The following is a 23,569-nucleotide window of genomic DNA, read 5'->3' on the forward strand; positions in this document are numbered from 1 at the left end:
GAAACGAACTTGACTGCCATTTCTGACCCCTCACATGGAGCTCTCGTACTCAAGAACGTTCATATGTTTGCAAGAAACGTTGTTTGCAGGCTATGTGTACAAACTCCTGATCTGAAAGCCAATATAAAGCAACATCTCCCAAACCTCTGCTCTCTCACCAAGGCCACACACACTCCCTAGCTTATGGCCTCATGGCAAGCTAATACTGTCAGTATCAGATTCTCCTTCCCAGTGGTTCTGGGAGACTGCATAGTTGCTCTGTGAAAGGCACCACTGCTGAGGTTGAGAGAAGAGCATCTTGGGTGTCAGTCCTGCCCTTGCATGCCCAGAGAGAGGGGTGTGTACCGCGTTCTCCTGTTAGGGTTTTCCTATGCTGCAGGGTTTGCTGCTTGTTGTCAAAATGATGTCCTAGTGACTTGTCTTCTGCGTGGTTATATAATCCCAGCACACTTCTTTATGATCTGTAGACTTTTATGGAGTTGTGGCCAGGTCAGGTTTTAAATGTTTGGAAATGTCCAGTTGAACAGCATTGCAGTGGCAGTGAATCTTGATGGGAGAATTGTATTACTGTTACCCTAGTTTTGGCTTAAGGGTGATGAGAAGATGAAATTTCTGATGGGTCAGTTTTAGTTATGTATGTGTATGTGATTTACTTTTATAAATTCTAACATCTATTATTCCCAGCTTAGATATGTTGACTTTCTGATTATTCTTCTGATTCTTTATCAGTCCCTTTACTGATGTATTTTCCTCTGTAAAACTACATTTTCTTCCAGACTGTTTGTGTCTGATGGTGAAGAATAAATTTTTCATTTGCAGTATAAAGTTGATCTGAGAAAAAATGTTTACCTTGGCTCTTCACTTGGCTTCTGTGAAAGAAGCTTAATAAAATAATATGGGCAATTCCCATTACTAATCCTAACCATGTACCACAGAGGTCTGTACAGTAACATAGCAAAGATAAGTTCCTGTAATTTTACTTAGTCATTGCCTCTTTTAGACCATGGAGCAGTGAGAGACGTTTATAAATAATGATACCTCAGATCACTTTTGTTAAATGTCCTCTAATATTTGGATATTTGGTATCTGGCTTGTGTTGTCTTTTATACAATCTTGTCTTCTTTCTTTGCACTTTAGTTTAACAACTCTGTGGTTTCCTATCTTCTTCTTGTGACACTCAGGTCCATCAGAATTTCCTGTGACTGTGACAGTAGAGAGTCCTTCCTCCTCAGAAATCGAAGAGGTTGATGATTCCTCAGAAAGTGTTCAGGAAGAGCCAGAGAAAATCAGTTTGAAACAAGAAGCATTGCAGGTACAAAGTTATCACTTTAAAGCTATAGAGAAGATTATTTTTCAAACAGCAGCCTGATTGCAACACGCCACAGCTGGTGTGAGGGTTCTGTTTTCTCCTCCCATCTTCATTGTATCCCCTTGAATGGTTCCTTAAGCTTAGACCAAGGTGAATGGTGGACATTTGAACTCTAAGAAATAAAAATCAAAACATGTCGTTAGTAATATATTTTCCTTTCCTTAGAACCTTAGTATATTAGATTTAGGGAGAACCGTAGTGATCATAAGATAAAGAAATTGAGTTCTGAATGAATCTAGTCAGCTGATTCAGGGTTCTTGTTTTACAGATGAGAAAATTGACAGTTCTAGTTGAACTCTGTTTTAATAAGAGGAAAATATGGCCTCATTTTAAATAAAAGTAAAGTTGAAAAAAGTTTTGATTTTGATATTCTCCTTTCCTAAAATAAAAAATATCAAGAAGCTACATTATATTACCAAACAAACCTGACCTCTAATGTCATTCCATACTTTTGTTTGTATGGACAGAAAAGAAAAATTGATTTTCATAAGAAATTTTTGCACCTCAAAAATAATATATTTATTTTATTTCAACTTTAATGCAGAGCTGAACATTTCTAGTAAATAAAGGAACACCATTTGGGGGGGACCTTGTCTTTGTGCTACAAAGTCCATGTTTAATTTTTTAAAATTATTTAATATGATTTTCTTTTCGTATGAAACTTGACCGGTTTCAGAACTAATTATCCCATTATTGTAGGACTATGGGAATTAACTCTTTGATTTTCAAAAGAGAAAGTTAGATTTTTATTTTTTTAATTAAAATTAATGATAATATAGAGAAATTTTAAGAAAAGAACTTAGAAAATTATGAAATGTTAGAGTAGGAGAAATCTATAGTTCATGTAGAGTTACCCCCTTTCGTTTTATAAATGAGCACTACAATTTGTAGCACGTAGTGGTTTATTAGTAAATGGCAGAGTATGAGAAGACCCTAGAGCATCTACCCGCATTCCTTGTCATTTTAGATGTGTTGTATTCATTTCCTTCACGAGTAGACCAGGAGATTGTATTTCTAAAAGCAATGATAGACACTGGGGAAGACCAAGAAGTTTAAACACTGGGACCACAGAATAGCAGATTCAGAAGGCACTGAGAACCCTTTTAGCTCTTCTCCATTTTGACGAGACACTACAATGATGGTATCAAAGTGTTTAAGTATATAAGCCCACAACAATCAAGAGATTTCAACATAGTTTTGAAAGACGGAAGACAAGTGGAAGAGTGTGAAACTGAAGCAGTAGAACAGAGGAAAAGCATCACCTAGAATATGCACAGCGACCACCTGCAACTGAGGAGGATTCTGACCCCACCTGCAGAAGTAGCCCCATGCTCAGATGGGCATGTAGGAGAGAGGGTGGAGTTAGTTAAAAGTGTGACTGAAATAGGGGAGCTCATTGAAGGGTTGTGTTTGGAGGAGTGGACTCCCAGCCCCACCCTCACACTCCTGAAATGAGATGATTTCATTTTGAAAACAGTGAAACTGGCGAGAACTAGGGCAGCTAGTGTGAGTTTTTACACCCTAGAAAATTGTGTTTGGGGGAGATCCTATTACAGTTACTCCCCGCTTTTTCCTGCACAAGAAACCAATCAGTCATTGACTTCAGGGAGCTTTCTGCACTCATTCTTAAATAGAAAATAACTGTCATTTGCCTGATAGTTGAGTAAAGCTTACAACACGAGAGAGGGGGAAAAAAGAGTGAAAACATATCCTGGTAGGACCAGGGACAATTTAGGGAACAAAATAATTTAAGAAAAATCCCTAATTAGTATCCTGAGAGAGGTTTAAAAAGAGCTAGCAACTATAAAATAAGACTAGGGTGTTAATTAAAAAGAGAATGGTCAGAAAGCAAGAGAGGTCTCTTGAAAATGAAAATACGGTTGCTGAAATAAATTCAGGAGCAATTTTAAAAATTTCTCAGTATATGAAAAAGAAAGACACAGTGGAAAATGTGATAGCAATATGTTAGAGAGGCTGCATCTGGGAGATCCCACATGTTACTATTGGAAACTCCAGACCCAGAAAAAAAATGGAGGGAAGCTATCAAAGGGCAACAAAATTCCCCACAGCTGAAAGTAGACATCAGGCCTCAGATTGAAAATAGTTACTCAATTTTTGAGCAAGATAAACAGGAATAGACTCATACCTAGGCATCCTTCACTGTGAAACATTAAAATACTGAAAAAATAAATTAACATACAATAAAATACTGAGAGGATACATCCATTCCAGAGAGAAAAGTACTGGTCACCTAAAAAAAATGTTAAAATCTGACTTTATCATACTTGTCATCAGCACCATGGATCCTGGAAGGCATTAGAAAGATACCTCCAAAGTTTTTCAGGCACATAATTTTCACCCTAGGGGTTTGTATCCAGCCAAACTATCAGTCATAAGTGGAGGCTGAAGAAGATATTTTGTACACAAAGATATTTGAAAAATTGACCTCCTGTGCTACACCTTAAGCTATTTATAGAAATAATCCAGCAATATGAGGCAATAAACCAAGAAGTAGGGTAATAGGGGATTCAGTGCAGAGAGCAGATAGTCTAGATTGGAGAGGCTTCTATTGATTGTGTGATTGAGAGCTTAGAAACACCTTGAGGCATATTGTACTTACTAGCTATTAGGCACTGTTGGAAGGGAGGAGGGAGAGGAAGAGGAGAAGGAACTTGAACTCCAGAGGAGAAGAGGCTATACGGACATAAACCTGAAGCAAACTAAGCTATGGTTGATTTTTAACCACTTAAACTTGACACTATAGATGAATCCACTTAAACTTCACACTATAGATGTCTCCCTTTTCAGTGACACACAGGGGTAATGACCACCTATCTAATTTGTTGTCCACACCAGAACACTTCAATAGTGTAAGGAGGTGCTCTAATGCTGTAACATCAGGACAACAGGTATAAACTGGAACAGCCCAAGGCGGCTTGGGGTATGTGGTCACCCTGCACAAGGGCAGTGACACTGACACAGTATGGAACGAGGTGTAGTCTATACACAGAGAGAGTACATCTGCAGTGGGCAATATTAATGTAATTGTAATAATGGCAATACTGTCTCGGTTTGCCGGTTTTATTGTCAACTTGCATGTAATAACAAATAACTAACCTATACTTACTATGTATTTGTATTAACTTGGTATGTACTGAAATGTATTGTGTACTAGTATGTACTTAGTATATATTAGGCTCTAAGTGTTTTTGCATATATTAACTCATTTAATCCTCTGAATAGCCTTATGAGGTTGGTGCTAATATCATTCCCACTTTTTTTTTTTTTTCCTGTACGCGGGCCTCTCACTGTTGTGGCCTCTCCCGTTGTGGAGCACAGGATCCGGACGTGCAGGCTCAGCGGCCATGGCTCATGGGCCTAGCCGCTCCGCGGGAGGTAGCATCTTCCCGGACCGGGGCACGAACCCGTGTCCCCTGCATCGGCAGGTGGACTCTCAACCACCGCGCCACCAGGGAAGCCGCATTCCCACTTTTGTGAAAAGGAAGCTAAAACAGGGAAGGAACTTGCCCAGGCTGTACCTAATTTAGGGTTGGATCGAGGCTTTGAGTTTAGGCTCTCTGCCTGTTCTCTTAAACCTTACTCCCTACTGACTCTCAAATAACAGAAGACTTAACTGCACATAGAACAGAATATAAATTTCAACTTTGACAATGTAAAAGCTAGGTCTGGAAGGTAGACAGGAGGTAGAAAGAAGGAAAGATGGTATGAATGTCCTCATTTTACAAAGCGTGACGTTGAGAGAATTTATAGTTGATCAACAATTTAGGTTTTTAAGTATATCACTACAAGTCAAAGAGATCCTGAGCAGTGGAAAACTAATGATGACATAACTTTACTAAGCAGTGTGGAAACAGTGTAAAGGAACTAAACCCTTACTTAGTAAAATAGGAAATGAACAGATAATGCCTCCAATTTAGTGAGAAAATAGTCATGTAAGAGTGTTACTTGGAAATGGAGAAGAATTCAAAATAACAATAGTTGGACCTCGCTGGTGGCGCAGTGGTTAAGAATCTGCCTGCCAAGGCAGGGGACACGGGTTCAAGCCCTGGTCCGGGAAGATGCCACGTGCCGCGGAGCAACGAAGCCTGTGCGCCACAACTACAGAGCCTGTGCTCTAGAGCCTGCAAGCCACAACTACCGAGCCCATGTGCCACAACTACTGAAGCCTGCGTGCCTAGATCCTGTGCTCCACGACAAGAGAAGCCACTGCAATGAAGAGTAGCCTCTGCTCGCCGCAACTAGAGAAAACCTGCACGCAGCAACAAAGACCCAACACAGCCAAAAATAAATAATAATTTAAAAATAATAAAAAATAACAATAGTTGACGTAAACGTCATACAAAAGGAAATCCAAACAGCCAGTAAACAGAGAAAAGTGTACTACTTCATTAAGTAATAAGAGAAAAGTGAGTCAAAACCAATGAAACTACATGCCAATCAGTTTGACAAATACATAAATAAAGTGTGGTAGTATCAGGTATTGTAGACCTGGAGTACTATGGGAATCTTCTACCCTGTTTATACTGGAGTATAAATCGACACAACTACTTTGGAAAGCATTTAGCACTCTCCATCAACTGAAGGTATATAAATAGTCTGTGAGCCAGCAGCCCTCACCCCCGCCCTGTGTAAATGCATCAGAATAACCAGTACAGCAGGATTCCTGTCCATGATTTGCATTAGCACAAACTGAAAACAAACCAAATGTCTATTAAGAGTCAAAAATTAAATAAATTTTGTGTATTCGTACAGTGGGAAAACTATCCAGCAATAAAATTGAATGAACTAGAGCTACAGGCAGCAATGTGGGTGAATTTTTTAAACCAATGTTGAGAGAAAGAAATAAGATAGAAAAGACTTCATATACTATGATCCTCTACATAAAGGTAGATGTTGACAAAACTAAACTCTTTTGTTAGGGATGAATGCAGGTTAAAGGAAATGATTGTCAAGAAGTGAGGATGGTGTTTAACCTGAAAGAGGAAAGGAGATTGTGATGAGAAAAGGATATGGGGGGGCGGTTTTGAGATGCTGACAAGTATCAATACTTTCAGATTCGAGTAGTGGTTATGTAAGTATTCTTTTTTTATTTGTCACATTGACAGTTTTGTCCTGAGCACTTCTCAGTACACATTATCGTATTTTACAATTAAAAACCTGAGTAAAGAATCAGTCGCTTCTTGACTGCTGGATGTGGGAGTGGGATGAGACTATTTCATTTTAAGCCCTTCACTACTGCTTGCGTTCACATGTTCATTCATTCAGCCTTAACTGAACATATGCTGTGTACCAAGCACTCTTCTAATTTTATATGTGTTTTAACTCATGTAATCCTCACAAGAGCTCTGTGATGTGGGAGCTTATCTCCATTTTATAGATGAGGAAGTTGAGGCCTAGAGTTATAGAACTTGTCCAAGGTTATATAGCTAATGGGTAGTGCCAGGCCCATTTGCCTCAGAGTCTGAATTTTTACAATACAATCTAAAAGAGAAATTTAATTACTAATTATAAGCAAAAAAATTGCACACTAAAGAAGATGACAAGTTTTCATCTGTCCAGTTAGAGAAAAGCACACAGTCTGTCTTTCACACACGTACATCGTGTATTGGCAGGGATTTTCCTTATTAAGCAATTATTTATTGACCGTCTACGTTGTGCTAGGCACAGGTGCTGGGAATAAACACTTAATAAAATACACCCCCTATCTTCAGATAACTTGCACTCTAAGTGAGGAAATAAGCCAACAGTTATAGTAGAGGTTATATACCAAGTGATACATCGCTGATGGATGGCAGTATAAAATCTCAGACATCTTTTGGAAAGAAGTTTGGAGATAGGTATCTCAGAGCCTTAAAAATGTTCATTTGCTTTGACGTGAAACTCATTTTTATGGATTTATTGCAAGAACGTTATTCTCAATATGGAAAAAAGCCTTCATGCATAAAAACGGTTATTTTGTCTGATAATATTGAAAAGTTGGAAAGAATTTAAATGTGTAAAATGGTTAACCAGTAAACCCACTCAGTGGAATATTTTGTAGCCCACACAAAAAAATCAAGGTTATGAATCCCCTGATTATATGAGAAATGATTGATTTCAATGTTAAATGGAGAAAAGGTGAACATAAAATTTGATATCCAATACGATGGGAGCTTTGTCCCAGAAAAATCACCCTAGCTGGTGTACAGAAGGGAGGAAGGAGAGCAGATGACAGGAAGGAAAATTATTCCAAAGCCTTATCATTAGTCTTACTTAAGTAATAGAATATCAAGCAATTTTACTTTCTAACTTTTTTGGTTCCATATTTCCATGTAAGGGACATGAATTATGAATACTTTGTAGTAAGAGGACACAGTTTCTCACAAAAATTTAATACTGTGTACTAATTCCCTCCATTAGAGGGAGAAACTATTCCATGTAATTGCACTTTGATGTGCTATTTAGAACCAGTCAGGATGTTTTACTCTACTTTCCTCTGACTGTGGTGAGGGTTTTTTTGTTTGTTTGATTATTTGTTTAGAATTTCTTTAAAATCGGTTTTGAAGATTTATTGAACCATTATATTGAAAGTAGAGGAATTTTGCAATTTTTTCCCCTTTTTCCCCATTGAAAACTTGGCTGGCTTTAGTAATGAAACATTAAAGAATTTGAAGTTCTTAGACTGTCAGTTTTTTAAACATGATCTGAATATAAAAATATATGTTCGTTGAGCAAATTTTTGAAAACAATGAACAACTCATTGAAGGAAATAAAAGCCACCTCTGCATGTACACACACCTAATCTGCTCTTTTGTCTTAAAGAAGTATCAAAAATATTTTGCCATGTCACTAAATACTCTTCTACATCAGAGAATTTGATTAAGCTTATGCACCGTCTCCCAGGAAAAACGCACAGATACATTATGAATGTAGAAGAACTCCTGAAGCCCATTCATTAACTCTGGTTGACACCTGTTGTCATTCTTTTCTTAGTGGCTTCATAGCGCATTCCTTCAGACGGTGAGCTGTTTTTGTTTAAACCAGTCCCAATTTGGAGGCTCTTAGCTTTCTTCTAGGGTTTGGTTATAAACAATCTTATGACATCATGTTGGTAGATAAATCTTTGCCCACATCTTTGATTTCCTTAGGGTAAACTCCTGATGTAGGATTGTTGTTAGGTACCAAGAGCTACTCTCCAGAAAGTGATACCAGTTCCTCTCCCAATGATGGCATATAATAGAGTTCCTCATTCTTTAAGTGATTGTTCAGAGCAGTTAAAAGGTATAAATATACCGTACTGTTTTCATAAGTATAGGTATTCTGATTGTTTATCGCTGCATAAGAAACCACCCCGAAACAGTGGCCTAAAACAATGACAGTCATTTATTTTGTTCACGAACCTGGAGGTTGAGTAGAATATTAATTCTTTTACTACACTCTTACTGACTGAAAACAGTACCTATTTGACTAGCTCACAGTTCTGCAGGTCAGAAGTCCAGGCACAGCGTGACCGGGTTTCCTGCTCAGATACACACTGGAACATGTGAGTTCCCTCCTGAGAGTGTTAAAGCACGTGAAATTTAAGTGTAAGACATTGAGCCCCAAACGTTGGATGTTCACCATAGTTTGTGTGGGTCACAGAGCTGAAATCAAGATGTCAGTCAGGCTGTGTTAGCATCCAGAGGCTCTGGGAAAGAATGCCTCCAGGCTTCTTCGGCTTGTTGGCATAATTCAGATTCTGCAGTTGCAGGACAGAGGTCCCCATTTCCTTGCTGGCTGTTAGTCGGGGGACAGTCTCAGCTCCTAGAGGCCTCTCGCTTGCCTTCCCTGCTGCAGCATTTGACTTCTTCAGAGCCAGCAATGGAGAGTCTCCCTCTTGTCCCTTTTGTACTTCAATTCAGGAAGAGTTCAGGTCCTTTTCATGGGGTGCCTGAGTAGGCCATATCCACCTGGAATAATCTCCCTATCTTAAAAAAATCAACTGATTTTGAACCTTAATTCCATCTGCAAAATCCCTTCACTACAGCACCTAGATTTAGAGTTTGATTGGATAAGTGGAAGGTTTGTGTACTTCAGTAAGTAGGAGTCTTAGGGGCTCTGTTAGAATTCTGCCTATTGCAAGCAGTGTCCCCACTTCAAGGACCAAAGTGTCTTAGTTCCTAAAACTCCTAATAGAGTTTATCAGTGTTCATTTTATTTCAGTGACCTTGGTGAATGGGAAGACTACCACCTCTGTGAGCAGGAATGGCACCCAGCTTCCTGAGTCCACGGTGTGGCTCTGCTACTTAGTGGTGTGACCTTGGCTGTGCTGCTCTACTTACTCTACTTCTCTGCCTCTGTTTCCCTCATCTGTAAAATAACATGGAGTTAGTGATCGTAGGGTTTTTTGTTTTATAAATTTATTTTATTTATTTATTTTGGGCCGCGTTGGGTCTTCGTTGCTGCTCGGGGGCTTTCTCCAGTTGCGTCGAGCCGGGGGCTACTCTTCGTTGCGGCGCGATGGCTTCCCTTATTGCGGAGCACAGGCTCTAGCGCGCAGGCTTCAGTAGTTGTGGCACGTGGGTTCTAGAGCATAGGCTCAGTAGTCGTGGCACACGGGCTTAGTTGCTCCGCGGCATGTGGGTTCTTCCTGGCCTAGGGCTCGAACCTGTGTCCCCTGCACTGGCAGGCGGATTCTTAACCACTGTGCCAGCAGGGAAGCCCCCTCTTAAGTGTTTTGATGATTAGATTATTTGATACCCAGGGAACTCCAGGAACAGTGCTTGACTGTAAATTGCTTTAAAAGTGATTACTTTTTAAAAACATCCTTTTGAATCTGCAGTTATGCAATTCAGGTATGTTAAGCATGTTCATTAATAGGACTTCCTGCTATAAAGAGACCCACAAATAAAAATAGAATTTTTCTTTCTTGGTCTTCTTATTTCTGACTTGCTATGTTATACGCATATGCCTTTTATGATGGGCTGCCACAAATTTATGTTGGAAAAAGTGGAATTTAAATAAATCTTTACTATGCTAATTTGATAGATTTTGATAATTCATTTCACGAGCATGGTATATTACCAGTAGCAGACTAAAATCTGAGTTCACTTCTGGCTCTGCCCCTAAATCCTGATGAGACCAATAGCTGGAAAGGCTTTTGGATATTATACTACGAATTACTTATAACATTTACTCTGTTTGTTTAGGAAAACCTGGAGGAGTGCCTAAAGCAGTTAAAGGAGGAAAGAGTAATAAGACTGAAGGCTGATAAATGAGTCAATGAAGTAAACAATTTCTTATACTTTTGGGAGTGTTTTGGTTTTATTTCGATTTGATTTTAATCCATATACACATAGCTTGTAAACTTTAAAACTGTAATATGTTGCAAATTGGTTGTATCATATGGACTTTTGCATTTACTGGTATTTAGTGATCATATGATCTATATTCCAGAAAGCATGTTTTTAAAAATGTGAAAATCTCGTTGTGTGTGTGTGTGTGTGTGTGTGTGCGCGCGTGCGTGCTTTATGACATTAGCTTATGTTCTGTTCATGATTCTTTGATTCAAGAAAGCACTTTTTGTGCATATACTATATATACAGTAGCATAAAAGACATGATGAGACTCTCCTGGCAATGAATTAGGAAAGTGAATCATTTAAATAAATTTAAGATATTGGAAAACTTCTAAGAATGCAATGAAAGATAAAAATATATACTATAAGAATTACATTAGGTAATGTGCATGAAAGCAGGGCATAATCTAAAAAGTTGTATCTAAATATACTTTATCAGAGGTTGAGTGTAGGCAGGAATTTTTCAAAGTGCATCCACTGGATTGGCAGACACTCATTCAATAAATGGTGAGCACCTGCTTATATAAGGCAAAAGGGGCATCATGAACGTAACAGCCTTTCTGAGAAATACTGGAGTTGAGCTTATAGGGGGTTTTAAGTGCATAGGTGATGAGCAGAAGGGGAAGAGTGCACGGGAGTGAATATTTTGAAGGAGCCAAAGAAAACATTGGTGATCGTACATTTAATAAATTGGGTTGGGTATAATTTAGGACTTTTAAACGTAAGCATTAGATATTTTGCTCACTAAAGTTAATTCTTAACATTCAGCAGAGTTGTAATATGTTTTGTTCAGATCAGATTCTATAATTCACTTTCTAATTTAAGGGAAACTTAAAGCAGGCAATTTTCTAATGTGGAATGAGGCTCCATTATGAATTTAACCAGTTAGAAATGTGATCTTTTGTGAAAGATCATTAATAAAATGATAACTTTGGTTTATTTATATACCACCTAAGCGTTATATAGGAAACTTTGTTGGGTGCCTGGGGTTTTTGTTATTATGTGATATGGTCTCTGTCTTTACTGGTCGAGAGTTAGGTTAATTACAGATTAATTACATTTTGAGTGTTTTAGTTTTGTTACTTGAAACTAGACAAGACTACTTTTGATGACAATGAGAAAAAATCATGCAGACATTTTCCGTCTTCTTTTATAGCTGGAACATGAAAATGCCCAGTTAAGAAATGTAAATTTCTCTTTGTCTGAAGCCCTTCATGTCCACTCATTGACAAGCATGATCCTGGATGATGGTGTTTTAGGCAGCATTGAGAATTCTTTTCAGAAGTTCCATGCTTTCTTGGATCTCCTTAAAGATGCTGGATTAGTTCATTTCTCTTCATGGCGTTCTTCTCTTTGCGACTATAATGGTAGTTTGCTGAGGAGCTGGAGCAATTTTCATCACTTACGTGGCCATATTTAGCCAAATTTAGTGTAATTATAGGTAATATAGTTGACGTTTTAAAATAAGGAATTAAATTTTTTAAGAAATGCAAATAGGGGAGCCTGTTTTGGTAGAGTGGGGAGCCCATTATAAAAGAGTAACCTGTAGACAGAGTAATTAGTAGGTACAGTTTTTTGTAAAGACTAAATTGAAGGCAGCTTTCATTGAAAATATTCGGGAATGGGTAAGAATTTTCCTATCTTTCATTTACTTTGCTTGTTTGATAAGTTTGAATTAAAGTTATTTTTGTCTTAGACATAAAAATTATTATTAATCTGCAGGGAAGATATAGGTCAGTGGTTCTCAACCGTGAGCAATTTTGCTGAAAGAGGGAAGTGGAGATTGATAGTTGATGGAGTGGTGTTTTGTCAGTGAATGAGTTGGTGTTGGGAAGGAAGGAACAAACACATTCTTGGAAACTGGAGGAAAGGTGGTAAAGAAGTGTGGGAATGGAGGTGTGACTGGCAGTGGACGGGGTGCGTGGTACATGTTGAAGCTGCTAGTGAGACAGTGGGATGTTTCCTAGAGGATGAATCTGGAAAGGGCTGAGAATTTGGGGGAGAGAGAGGCTTATAGTCTGGAGTAGGATGTTGGCTTTTAAAATTTTATAAGTATTTCATGATTGTAGGTCTGGGGAAATCTAAACTGCTCTTCTGTGATTATAATAACCTTTGTCTTTTCTCCTTTCCTCCTCTGGTCCAGGCTTGGGCAGCTAGCCACAATGGCTGGTATAGATCAGTCAGATTTTCATTTACTAGGTCGTCCCCAGATGAATTCTACTGTTAGTAGTCCACCTAAAGAAAAAAAGAAGGCACTTGAAGAAGAAAAATCAGAATCAAAGCAGAGTGCCCCAGGACCAACGCAAAATCTCCAAGTAAGTGGAGAGGACAGCACTTAAGGATTCTAAGAGTGATTAGCAAAAAGGAAATGACCAAGTCAGAGAGAAAATAATAATGGTCAGTCTCTAATAGTTCACATGCTCGGGAGCTAGAAGATTCTGGAGTCCTCTCCAAATCTGAGATTAGTAAATGTGGGCCCGTTTCATGATACTGTATTGTTGTACATAAGAAAACTGGAAGTTCTTTAGAAAATGTATGAGTTAAAGCAAACTCTCCTTAATGAAGAAAGAAAACATTACAGAAAATATTCCAAATTTTAAATTGTATAAATGTCTGTTCTATTCATATTTTATCTAGGTTTCTATTTGTATGCAGTCAGCTTAATAATGAAGGAACACTAATGGAGGTACACGTACTAATATAATTTTTAAAATAAGTAATCTTGACATAGCTGATACGTAAGATATTATAGTGACTCACCTGGTCATGGGAATGGGAGGGGAAACCTGTCAGCTTTTCCTCCAGCCTCACTTGGAGCCCCCTTCGCCCAGCTCAGCCAATCTCAGACTGGTCTTGGGAACTGACAGCTTGAGAACACAGTCTGGTCACAAACTATATTATATACTGTTTACATGTGCCTGGAGGATAGCAAAGAAATTAATTTTCTTACAGAGTAGGGTTTTATTTTTAGTGAGGGAAAGGAAATGGGTAATAACTACCCCAGTCACCAAAGTCTGAAAATGTAGCGGACACAGCCTTGGATATAGCTAGGTTAAGCTGAGAATCACTTGGCAGGATATAATTAGAGAAAAAGTGGCTCTGAAATCTTCTGAAGAATCAATTGACTGTGTTAATAATAAGATCACAGAGTAACATTGAAGTTTTGAACTCTACTTTTTAATGGTTGGCTTTGTTCATCACTGAATTTTTGTCTTGTCTTTTGTCTTTCCCTCCAGTTTCAGAAAATTACAGGTGATGCTGGGATTCCTTTGCCTCTCGACTCCTTCCATGTTCCAGTCTCTACTCAGGAGGCCTTAGAAACTTCCAAAGACAACCTGGGGGTCGCAGTCACAGAGCAGCGGCAGGAGTCTTTTGAAGATTTCATTGCTAGAACATGTTCTCCTTCAGCAGACGTCATTTCTGGAACTGGAAGTCAAAGAAAAGAAGAGGAATTACCTAGAAATAGCAGGTCTTCTTCAGAGAAAATGACCAGAGCATAATATACCAAAAACTACTCTGCTAAGAAACAACCTGGGAAGGACCTGCATTCCTGCTCTGACTCACCTGTAAAGCAGAAAAGCAAAGGAATTGGGCAAAATAATTCTTTGCTTAATGAACCAATTAGAAGTGAGTCTTCGAAAAAACACATTTCTGTTAAGAAAGAGTACAATAGAGACTGTTTCTTCAAAGACAACTAAAAGTAAACTCAGTCTACTAGAACATTCTGAAAGTGATACTCTTGGATCTGATTGTGAATTTCCAGAAAGCATCCATATTCCATCACACCTAACATAGGTCTAAATCTTTTAAAATTATGTTTTTGCCTTCAAATTTTAATAAATTACTTATGTTTTTATTATAGCATATGGTGTTTTAAAGTACTTGACTGGAAGCCATTAGAGAAAGATTTATCTATACTTTTTTATTATAATGAAAGTTTTGGTGTATTTTTCCTTGTGACAGTTTGCACCATTCATTCAGCTAGTGTTTACTGAGGGCTTCATATGTACAGTACTTTTCTGGGTGCTATTGCTTTCAGCAGTGAACAAAATAAAGCTTTTACTCTCCTGGAACTAACACTCTGTGGTGGGAGAAAACATAAACAACAAAACAGGGTAAGGGGTAAAAAAGAGATGGGAATAATAAATAGAATAGTTTTACCATTTGGTTAACTGTCAAACTATTATAAATCGTATGGCCAGAAGCCATTGACATATTTTAATTCACAATAACCAGAGAGCATCAAACAATTTACCAAGGCACTTAACCGTGTTTATGGATTACGGCAACACTATGAGGTAGGGAACTATTACCATCCCCATTTATAGATGAGGAGACATTATGTGAGTTGCCCAGAATTACACAGCTGTAAGTGAGTGAGAAGCTGGGATGTGACCAGAACCCATGCTCTTTATTTTTAATGTATGGACTTTATTATGTTTCATTTGTTTCTGATTTATGTGATTTTTTTAAAGATTTTTTTTGATGTCGACTATTTTTAAAGTCTTTACGGAATTTGTTACAGTATTGCTTCTGTTTTATGTTTTGGTTTTTTGGCCGCAAGGCATGTGGGATCTTAGCTCCCCATCCAGGGATCGAACCCTCACCCCCTCCATTGGAAGGCGAAGTCTTAACCACCGGACCACTAGGGAAGTCCCCCTTCTGTAGTGATTTTTATGGCAGTTTTTTAAAATTTATTTTTTATCGACGTATAGTAGAATTACAGTGTTGTGTTAATTACTGCTGCACAGAAAAGTGACTCAGTTATACATTTATATACATTCTTTTTCACATTCTTTTCCATTACGGCCTACCACAGGATATTGAATATAGTTCCCTGTGCTATACAGTAGGACCTTTTTGGGTTTTTTTAAATACATCCACTTTTTAAAAAATAAATGTATTTATTTTATTTTTGGCTGTGTTGGGTCTTCATTGCTACACGCAGGCTTTCTGTAGTTGCGGTGAGCGGGGGCTACTCTTCTATGCGCTGTGCAGGCTTCTCATTGTGGTGGCTTCTCTTGTTGCAGAGCACGGGCTCTAGGTGCATGGAGTTCAGTAGTTGTGGCACACAGGCTTCAGTAGTTGTGACTCGCAGGCTCTAGAGCGCAGGCTCAGTAGTTGTGGCAAAATAGTCAATAGTCAAAATACGTGAAAATAACCAACAAAATGAAGAGTGCTATACTATCATTTTAGATAACAAATATGTGAGTTAAAATACATTTCTATGTGATCAAATATAAGCTGTTATTATTAAGGATTGACAACTATATTTGTATTGAGGAGAACTGTATTGAAGCAGCCTATGAACTTATTAATGGTTTATTGATTGATTGACTTATAGATCTTGGAAAGCAAAAATTTTCTTAAGGTCAAGTTGTAAAGGTAGGAAAGTAAAGACCATGTAGGATTTAAGATTGTGAAGAAGTTGAAACACTTCCTAGGCAGATGAAATAGGGATATATTGGAATATAAGGAAAAGAACTTGTACTCCAGATGAGTGAATGCAGTTGGGTGAATGGATATTTGCTGTATGAAGGAAGTGGGGAGAACTACTGGAAGTGGATTTTGGTGGATTAGAGTATGAGTATCTTGAATGCCAAGCTAGGGGATTGAGATTCCACCTGGCAGGCTGTTTTTGAAGGATGGCATGCTCAGGAAGCCAGGGCTGAGTAGTTCATTGCTAGTCATAGTCAGGGACTCAATCATTCAGCCTGGTTGTCTAATTTTTCTACTGCAGGAAATTCATCTGAAGAAAGGTTGGGTGGAAGACTGTGACGGGCTGAAGACCACTTATCCTTACCCTTACTACTAAAATCACTAAAATGCTAAACCTTTAATGGAACAGCCTTCTGGCTTGACTAGGAACACTACTTCACAAAGAAAGGATGAAACCAAAAGGTTTATCCAACTCAGACCTAGAAGTGGGGAGAATGGTGGGAAGGCTGCAAATAGTCAATCATTTAATACTGAATGGAGAATTAAGGACTCTAGAACTAACCTTTGGAGAAAAGTAAGAACAGAAAAGATAAGATTTGGAACCCTCATTATTATTCCTGTTTTCATATAACAGAGTTTCTTGTCATCCAACTATTCGTTATCTACATTATAATTTTAAGGTGTCTATAGATTCCAGCCCTTCTAAGTCAGCAAACTGCTCATCCTGTTTCAGAAAATTACTCACAGATGGATTCATAACATAAACATAATACCGTATAATAGAAATAAAATTCAAATCAACTTTAAAGTGAAATTCTGAATTTTAAAGATATAATATCATGAAGCCATTGTAAATAATACCAGAGATCTGCTGGGTTGAACATACAAAGCCACTGATAAATGAGGATGTGCAGTTAACAATTTAAAGACGAGATACAATAGAAGTAAAAGAAAAAACAATTGAGTATCAAATAATTAAGAGAAGGCCTTGGAAAACTGTTGAATTTTTACCAGAATTAGCCTGTTTGAGCTGCTAACATTGAACATGCAGTGAAGGACAGTTTACTGTCCCATAAACCAGTTTTGCTGAAATAATCACTCGAAACAGAATGTAATTCTTTTTTTTAATTGTAGCACTTGTGCTTAATTAAAATTTAACCTAAATTTTACTGGCTATAAGAGAAAATATACTGGATTCGTTTATATAATAACATATTTTGACAAATGAAAATTATTTTCAAATGCATTTTCAACTACTCTTCAGTCACTATTTACAGATGATTTTAAGTATATGGATTTTTTTTTTCATGTACAAATCATCCTTGAAAAATAAGGATTCTTTTACTTGAGTAGGACTTATCTTAATCCAGAGATCAGATCTAGGTCCAATAGACAAAATTTTAAAACTTAAAATTTTCTAAGAGTAAAAGGCACTTAAAAAGTTAAAACTTCCTAACAGACCAGCATTCCGACTACAGAATCAGCTGATTTATGGGTAGTGAGCATTTTGTTATCAAAATACTCAACCACAGCTAGTGAGCCTATAGCATGGATACATGGTAGATTTCTGTACCAGAAATTGGATGAGCTTGTGTGTGGATCTCCTTCCAAATGCTAAGATTTCAAGGGCTTAACTGAGACCAGAACAGCATTTTCCAAAGTTGCTAGAAACAAAGAGTCCTTTAAAATGTTCCACTGACAAAGGGTTGTAGAGCCAAATAAAGTTTAAAAACACTTCAGACCAAACTCTACTTAACAGTAAAATTCACAGAGCACATTATAGCTCATTCCACATCTCAAAAGTCCTCCAGTCACGAAACATGTTTAAATTTACTGAACCCAGGATTTCTCAAGTTTATTTTACTACAAAATCCTTTTTCTTACTTTTTTTTCTTTTTTGTTGACTTCACATTCACTAATGTCCCATGGGAGCATAGGTGATATTCAAAATATTTAACAAACTTCAAGTGAAGGCACTAAACAATCAGAAGGCTGTCTGACTAATTAGAATGACCATAAAACTAGTGTTCTTTGGATCACTATTTAGAGGAAAAATCTGGTTTAAAACTGAGATCTTAATTGATAATCTAATGCCATCAATCTGCAAAGTTGCCTTAATTAGTAGGGTTTTTTTTTCTTCTTTTTGGTTACAGTTGCTGGACTTAAAATGTAGCTGATATAATGTAAATCATTTCAAACAGGTCAAATGTATGATGTCACATGTTCTCTAGCATCAAATCCATTTCACTAAGTCTAAAATAATCTCTTTCAAGAGACGCAATATTTTTTTTAACCCTGGAAGGTTCGCTTCTAACCTTAAAATAACTTAAAGACACTTTTCAAAACTAAACTAAAAATTGAAAAAATAATAAGTAGAAAAAGGGAAGAGCTAAAGTAAGAGACATTTTCACTGGCCATTAAAAAAATTCTCTTCTTAAATCTGATTTTTAAAAATTAATAGAAAAGACTGGCAATTAACTTATTTTCCCTGGTGACTACTGCCTGTTTGGGGTGATACAAACATTTACCTAGATAACTGTGCTTTAGGAGTAATAAGAATTATATGTTTGGTCTCTGTCCCAGTTTCTGCCACAGAGTTTCTAAAACCCTTGGGATTTCCTAAGTGAAGAGATGATAATGGTGCCTTTTGTTATGTTAACAAGGTGATCTTTGCAAAGCACCTAAGGATGGGAGCAGGCAGCCTGTGGAGCCAACCTTGTGATTAGAGGTTGGAACTTTCAGTCCCACCCCCTTGACCTCAGGGCAGGGAAGAGCCACTCAAGATTGAGCTCAATCGCCCATGGCCAATGAGTTATTCAGTCACGCCTGTGTACTGAAGCCTCCATAAACCCCCAAGGACAGGGTTCAGGGAGCTTCCCAGTTGGTGAGCACATGGAGATTTGGGGAGAGTGGGCTCCATGCTTTCTCCCCATACCTCGTCCTATACATGTTTTCTATCTGGCTGTTGCTGAGTTTTATCATTTTATAATACACCGGTTAATCTAGTTAATAGAATATTTCTGCGAGTTCTATGAGTCACTTGAGCAAATTAATTAAAGCTAAGAAGGGGGTCGTTGGAACCTCTGATCTGTGGTACAAGGGTCAGAAGCACAGGTGTAACATATACTTGGTGACTGACACCTGAAGTGTGTGTGTGCATTCCTGCTGGACTGAGCCCTTCCTTCACATGTGAGATCTGATGCTATCTACAGGTAGATAGTGCCAGAATTGAGTTGAATTATAGGACACCCAGCCGTTTGAGCACTGCTACGCTCTCTCAGTGGAAATGGGGTGCTCAGGACCACTTAATGCTTTCCAGGCTCTGGCTTCTGTGAATTCATGACAACAGTAACCTCTGAAACATACACATGTACCTCTGCCACAAAAAACTTCTGATAGACACATAAGAAATTAATAAAAGTTGCTAAGAAAGGGCGTAAGGGACCTAACGTTGGTTGGATGAGGGGCAAAAATATTCCAGAAGGAATTACTACTACTATTTATCTTTTGATAGTATGTGATTTTTAAATATGTGATCTCATTAGATTTTCCAACTACAAATAAACAAGATAATTATCATTTGTTTAAAAAAAGGCTGAAGAAAATGTAGTTTTATATACTTCAGAAAAAAGAAAATTGAGGGAGGATTTGATTATAGCGTTCAGTAGGCCAAGAAATGTGAATAAAGAAAGAATGACTATAAAGGGGCCAGAAAAATGATTTAGGAGACAAGACTTTAGGAGACACTTTCTGATAAGCAGAGCAGTAACTCTTGCCCATTTCCTTTGTTTTTGGCCAGGAATGGTTAAGGCTCCTGTGAGACGGCTACAAGGGGACTAGTGTCCACATCAAGTGGATAGCTTGGATTCTGATACCAACTACTGGAAATTATCCAGGGCCCAGGAAGGAAGTACTGGTAAGCTGCAGTTGCCAGCACGGTGCTTGGTAGATGTAAATATTTGTGGGTCTGCTAAATTAACGGTAAGACTATAATTCATAATATCTTGCACACAAACTAGATTGGTAAGTTTTCAGTGGATGACTTTATTACCATTCCGAACTCAGTTAGATGGAACAGTACTCCTCAATGATTGAGAAATCAATCTTCCTCAATCTTCATGTATCACCATCTGCAAACATTGCTCTCTCTCACAGATTACCTGCCTTTAGCTATGGATGAGATAGTGAGATGCATTCCATTCTCCTCTTCCTGGACACACAGAACAATGACCTTTTCTAACCTCCCTTGGAGCCAGGCAGAGGTCAAGTTTTTGCATTCTTGTTGAAAGGGTATGGGTCTACCACTTTCAGGCCTGGCCAGGAGATATTATGCATGACTGTCCATGTTCCCTTCTGCTGTAGTTTAGGTAGTCATGCATTTAAGACAACACCTCAAGGTGGAGGGGGCATGGGTTCCTGATTCACTACTTGAAAGCAATCTGCTAAGAATGAACCACCGAATTCACACTGGTCTCTGACAAGAGAAATAAACATTTATTAAGTTAAGACACTTGGCTTTCAGGAGTGTTTGTTAGACTACCTAGCATCAATTACCTTGAGTAATTCATTGCTAAATTGGTACACTGGTAATAACCACGGACTAGTGATGAGTCTACTTAATTCCAATCCTCTCCATTTCTCATTGCTGATTTACTCTATACTCACCAGAAATTATTTTTCATAGGACTTCCTGATGACCATGTCAGTCTAGAATTATCCATAGTACCTCTATGTCTATCTCTTCCTCCAATTCAACTTCCCAGTAAGGGACCTGGCATTACCCCTCTGTGTAGATACAACCATGGAGGATCAGGTCCTAATGAGGCCCTGTTCTGCAAGGTTTATGGTTTATTTTGCTATACCTTGGATTCATATGTTGGTTTAAAATAAAGTGACATGATTTTTGAAGGTTGAAGCTGAGTGGCTGAACCAAATTTCTATAATCAAGTTAACATATATTTTCCCCCTGAGTCTGTACTAGGTCATTTCTTAAAAATTATTTTTTCTATCCTATGAATCTATATGTTTACATAAGCATTAGCTATTATTCCCAACGTCTATGTTATGGACGGAAAATAGGATTCTTCTCGTGTCCCAACTCAAATCAAACAGTAAAGCATTGTTTACATTATACAAGGTTTACATTGCACAGGACTGTTTATATTCTACAAGGATCCTGAGGTCACATCTAGACCCAATGGGAAAAAATGTCATAATAGATTAGTAAGGACTGTAATGAAGATGGAAGGGGAAAGTGGTGGCTTATGTGCTAGGCATTTATTTCCCCAGCTGAGGTCATTTCCTTGTCATGTACAGTAAAAAATCACAATGTTACTGTAGTTGCTCATGTGCTGCAATCCACTGCCCACCCATCCACCCATCTAACATTTTTGAGGACTTAATCTGTGCCAAGGACTCTACTCTCTGCCTGAAAGGCAAGTGAAAAATACAACCCAGGTCTTTCCTGAAAGAGCACATAAAGGAAGACTGATCTCTGAATAGTAAGTGACACAAGATAATGGCTGAATGGGTGGTTTCTTTTATTGCGCACTTGCAGGATAGAAAGCAGAGAGAAAAATAGCTCCAAAGAGTTGGACAGTTATATTATCATTGATTTTCGAGTGACCACCAATTAAAGGGCATGCTTAGCAGCTAGAAACGAGGACCTCATTAGATGACTACAAGAGCCAGACACTTTCAAAACTTTCCCGTAAAGTCGCAGTTCCATTTTCATTTCATGAAGAGACTTGGGAAGTCGGAGGTCACGCTCTTGTATGTCCACAACAGGGATGATTTAAGGCCCCGGTAAGCTCCTGCTGAGCTGCCACCTAAGGTCATACGACTGTGAATCATGGCGGGATATAATGACTTGGGCAACATTCTTTCCTGCAAATACGTACAAGATGGATGGTGATTAGTATTGAAGTATAACATATGGTGCCGATCATGAATTTAAATTCCCTCAGAAATGGTGGAGAAACAATTAGCAAAGGGCATTCTTGACTTCGTTGAGCAGCAATGCCTCTCTGACTCCTGAGACACTCATTTTCAGCAGTCAGGCCACAAGATGTGTCTTCAATTTCTGCAAAATCTAGTTCTAGCTAGATTTTGGGAACTAATGGGAACATGATCTTAATGGATGTCTCATGTTTCTCATGCAGTGTGGCTGTGAAAGTTTATGGGATGGAGTCAACAAAAAAGACAGGTCCTTTTTAACAGCATTCTTTATATCTGTTCAATCTTGTCACTACCATCGTGTCCTACTAAAAGGACGTTTCAGGGACTGTGTGAGGCCTGGTACAGTGCGTTTTTATAGTCAGAGTGGGTCAGCGGATGGAGAATCACATGAGAGAAAACAAGAGGATGAGGTGCTATTCCTGGCTCCAGCTTCACCTCAGAGAATGACCTTGGCAGAAGCTCTTAACCTCACTTTGAATCTTTGAACCTCAGTTTTCTCATCTGTGAAATGAGGAAAGAACATCTGCCCCTTTGCTCCCTCTCAGGATTCTTGGAGGATTAAACAGATCAGGGCTATAACCTGAAGTACAGTGAACTCATGAGGAAAAAAATTAGACATCACTTAACTATATAATATTCTTTTTAATCATTACTAATTTCCAAAGGTGAAGAAAACCTTGTTAAAAAAATATGTAAGCTGATTGTTTTTCTGGAAACAAAATAAAGGCTCAACTAGCAACCCTGCATTAAAAAAGAGAACCTGAAATGCACATTCCAAATCTACTTCAAGACAGAAAGACCCCCAAATTCCTTCCAGTTTCCTAAGATTTTTCCACTATAATTTTTTTTCGTTATTGTCTTCTTCATAAAATGTTAGTTATATTTTGGGGTTTTGCTATTGCATAGTTTAGCATATATAAGGAAATCGTCTTTCCAATTCACTAATACAAAAGGGAGGACAGGAGAGAAGAAGGAAGAGAGGGAAGGAGGAAGGAATAAATAGAGAGCAAACCCACGTGGCTAAAAGAAACTGACCTGAGAAGACAAAACAGTTCATAATTTAAAATACTATATAATACAAATGAAGTTAAAGATGTGTTTGCCCAGAAGAGGACTGACTTGAAGTAAACTGATATGATTTGCTGGATAACACCCTGTATTTCCCTCCTTTAGTGAAACAGTCAGTCATAGAAGAGCTCTATCTACAGGGAAATTATGAAAGAAATAATCTTCATTTCTCCATGATTCTTTAAAACCAAATTGGACTTTATTCCTTCTTATTTCTCTCTCAAACTCCACTCTTCGACATAGAAAATAGCATTCTGGAATGACTTAGAATTAGAGAGCAGTCAATATTTCATGATTTTAAGGTTCTTCATTAGGAACAATGTGAATTTGGGCCCAATAATCCTAATCCTAGCTTTTTCTTTAGTTCTATAGTTCTATTAGGCCATGTTGTTACAGCA

The 23,569-nt window shown here is 38.0% G+C and overlaps 1 protein-coding gene and 2 long non-coding RNA genes across 13 annotated transcripts in view; 1 reads left to right on the forward strand and 2 right to left on the reverse strand.

Moving 5' to 3' along the window:
• Positions 1-23,569, reverse strand: part of LOC125961816 (UDP-N-acetylglucosamine--peptide N-acetylglucosaminyltransferase 110 kDa subunit-like) — a 97,463-nt gene that overhangs the window by 36,353 nt on the left and 37,541 nt on the right. For 10 of the 11 annotated variants that reach the window (XR_007472812.1, XR_007472806.1, XR_007472803.1 and 7 more), the window contains 3 exons: positions 13,467-14,132; positions 12,817-12,941; positions 1,045-1,481 (listed from right to left, as the gene is read on the reverse strand). The exons of the other annotated variant lie outside the window; for it this stretch is intronic. The gene's annotated coding sequence lies outside the window, so the exon portion shown is untranslated. Of the gene's footprint in view, positions 1-1,044; positions 1,482-12,816; positions 12,942-13,466; positions 14,133-23,569 lie in introns of those variants that run through there. 11 annotated transcript variants of the gene reach the window in all.
• LOC125961850 (uncharacterized) lies at positions 1,045-12,820 on the reverse strand. The gene is made up of 2 exons (XR_007472926.1): positions 10,564-12,820; positions 1,045-1,326 (listed from the first exon to the last, which is right to left on the reverse strand). It is a non-coding gene; the product is annotated as an uncharacterized LOC125961850 (long non-coding RNA).
• On the forward strand, positions 1,189-12,943 carry LOC125961846 (uncharacterized). Its single transcript, XR_007472922.1, has 3 exons — positions 1,189-1,312; positions 10,558-10,635; positions 12,850-12,943. It is a non-coding gene; the product is annotated as an uncharacterized LOC125961846 (long non-coding RNA).

The sequence above is a fragment of the Orcinus orca genome, chromosome 17 (assembly GCF_937001465.1).
Source record: "Orcinus orca chromosome 17, mOrcOrc1.1, whole genome shotgun sequence".
NCBI classification, from domain to species: domain Eukaryota; kingdom Metazoa; phylum Chordata; class Mammalia; order Artiodactyla; family Delphinidae; genus Orcinus; species Orcinus orca.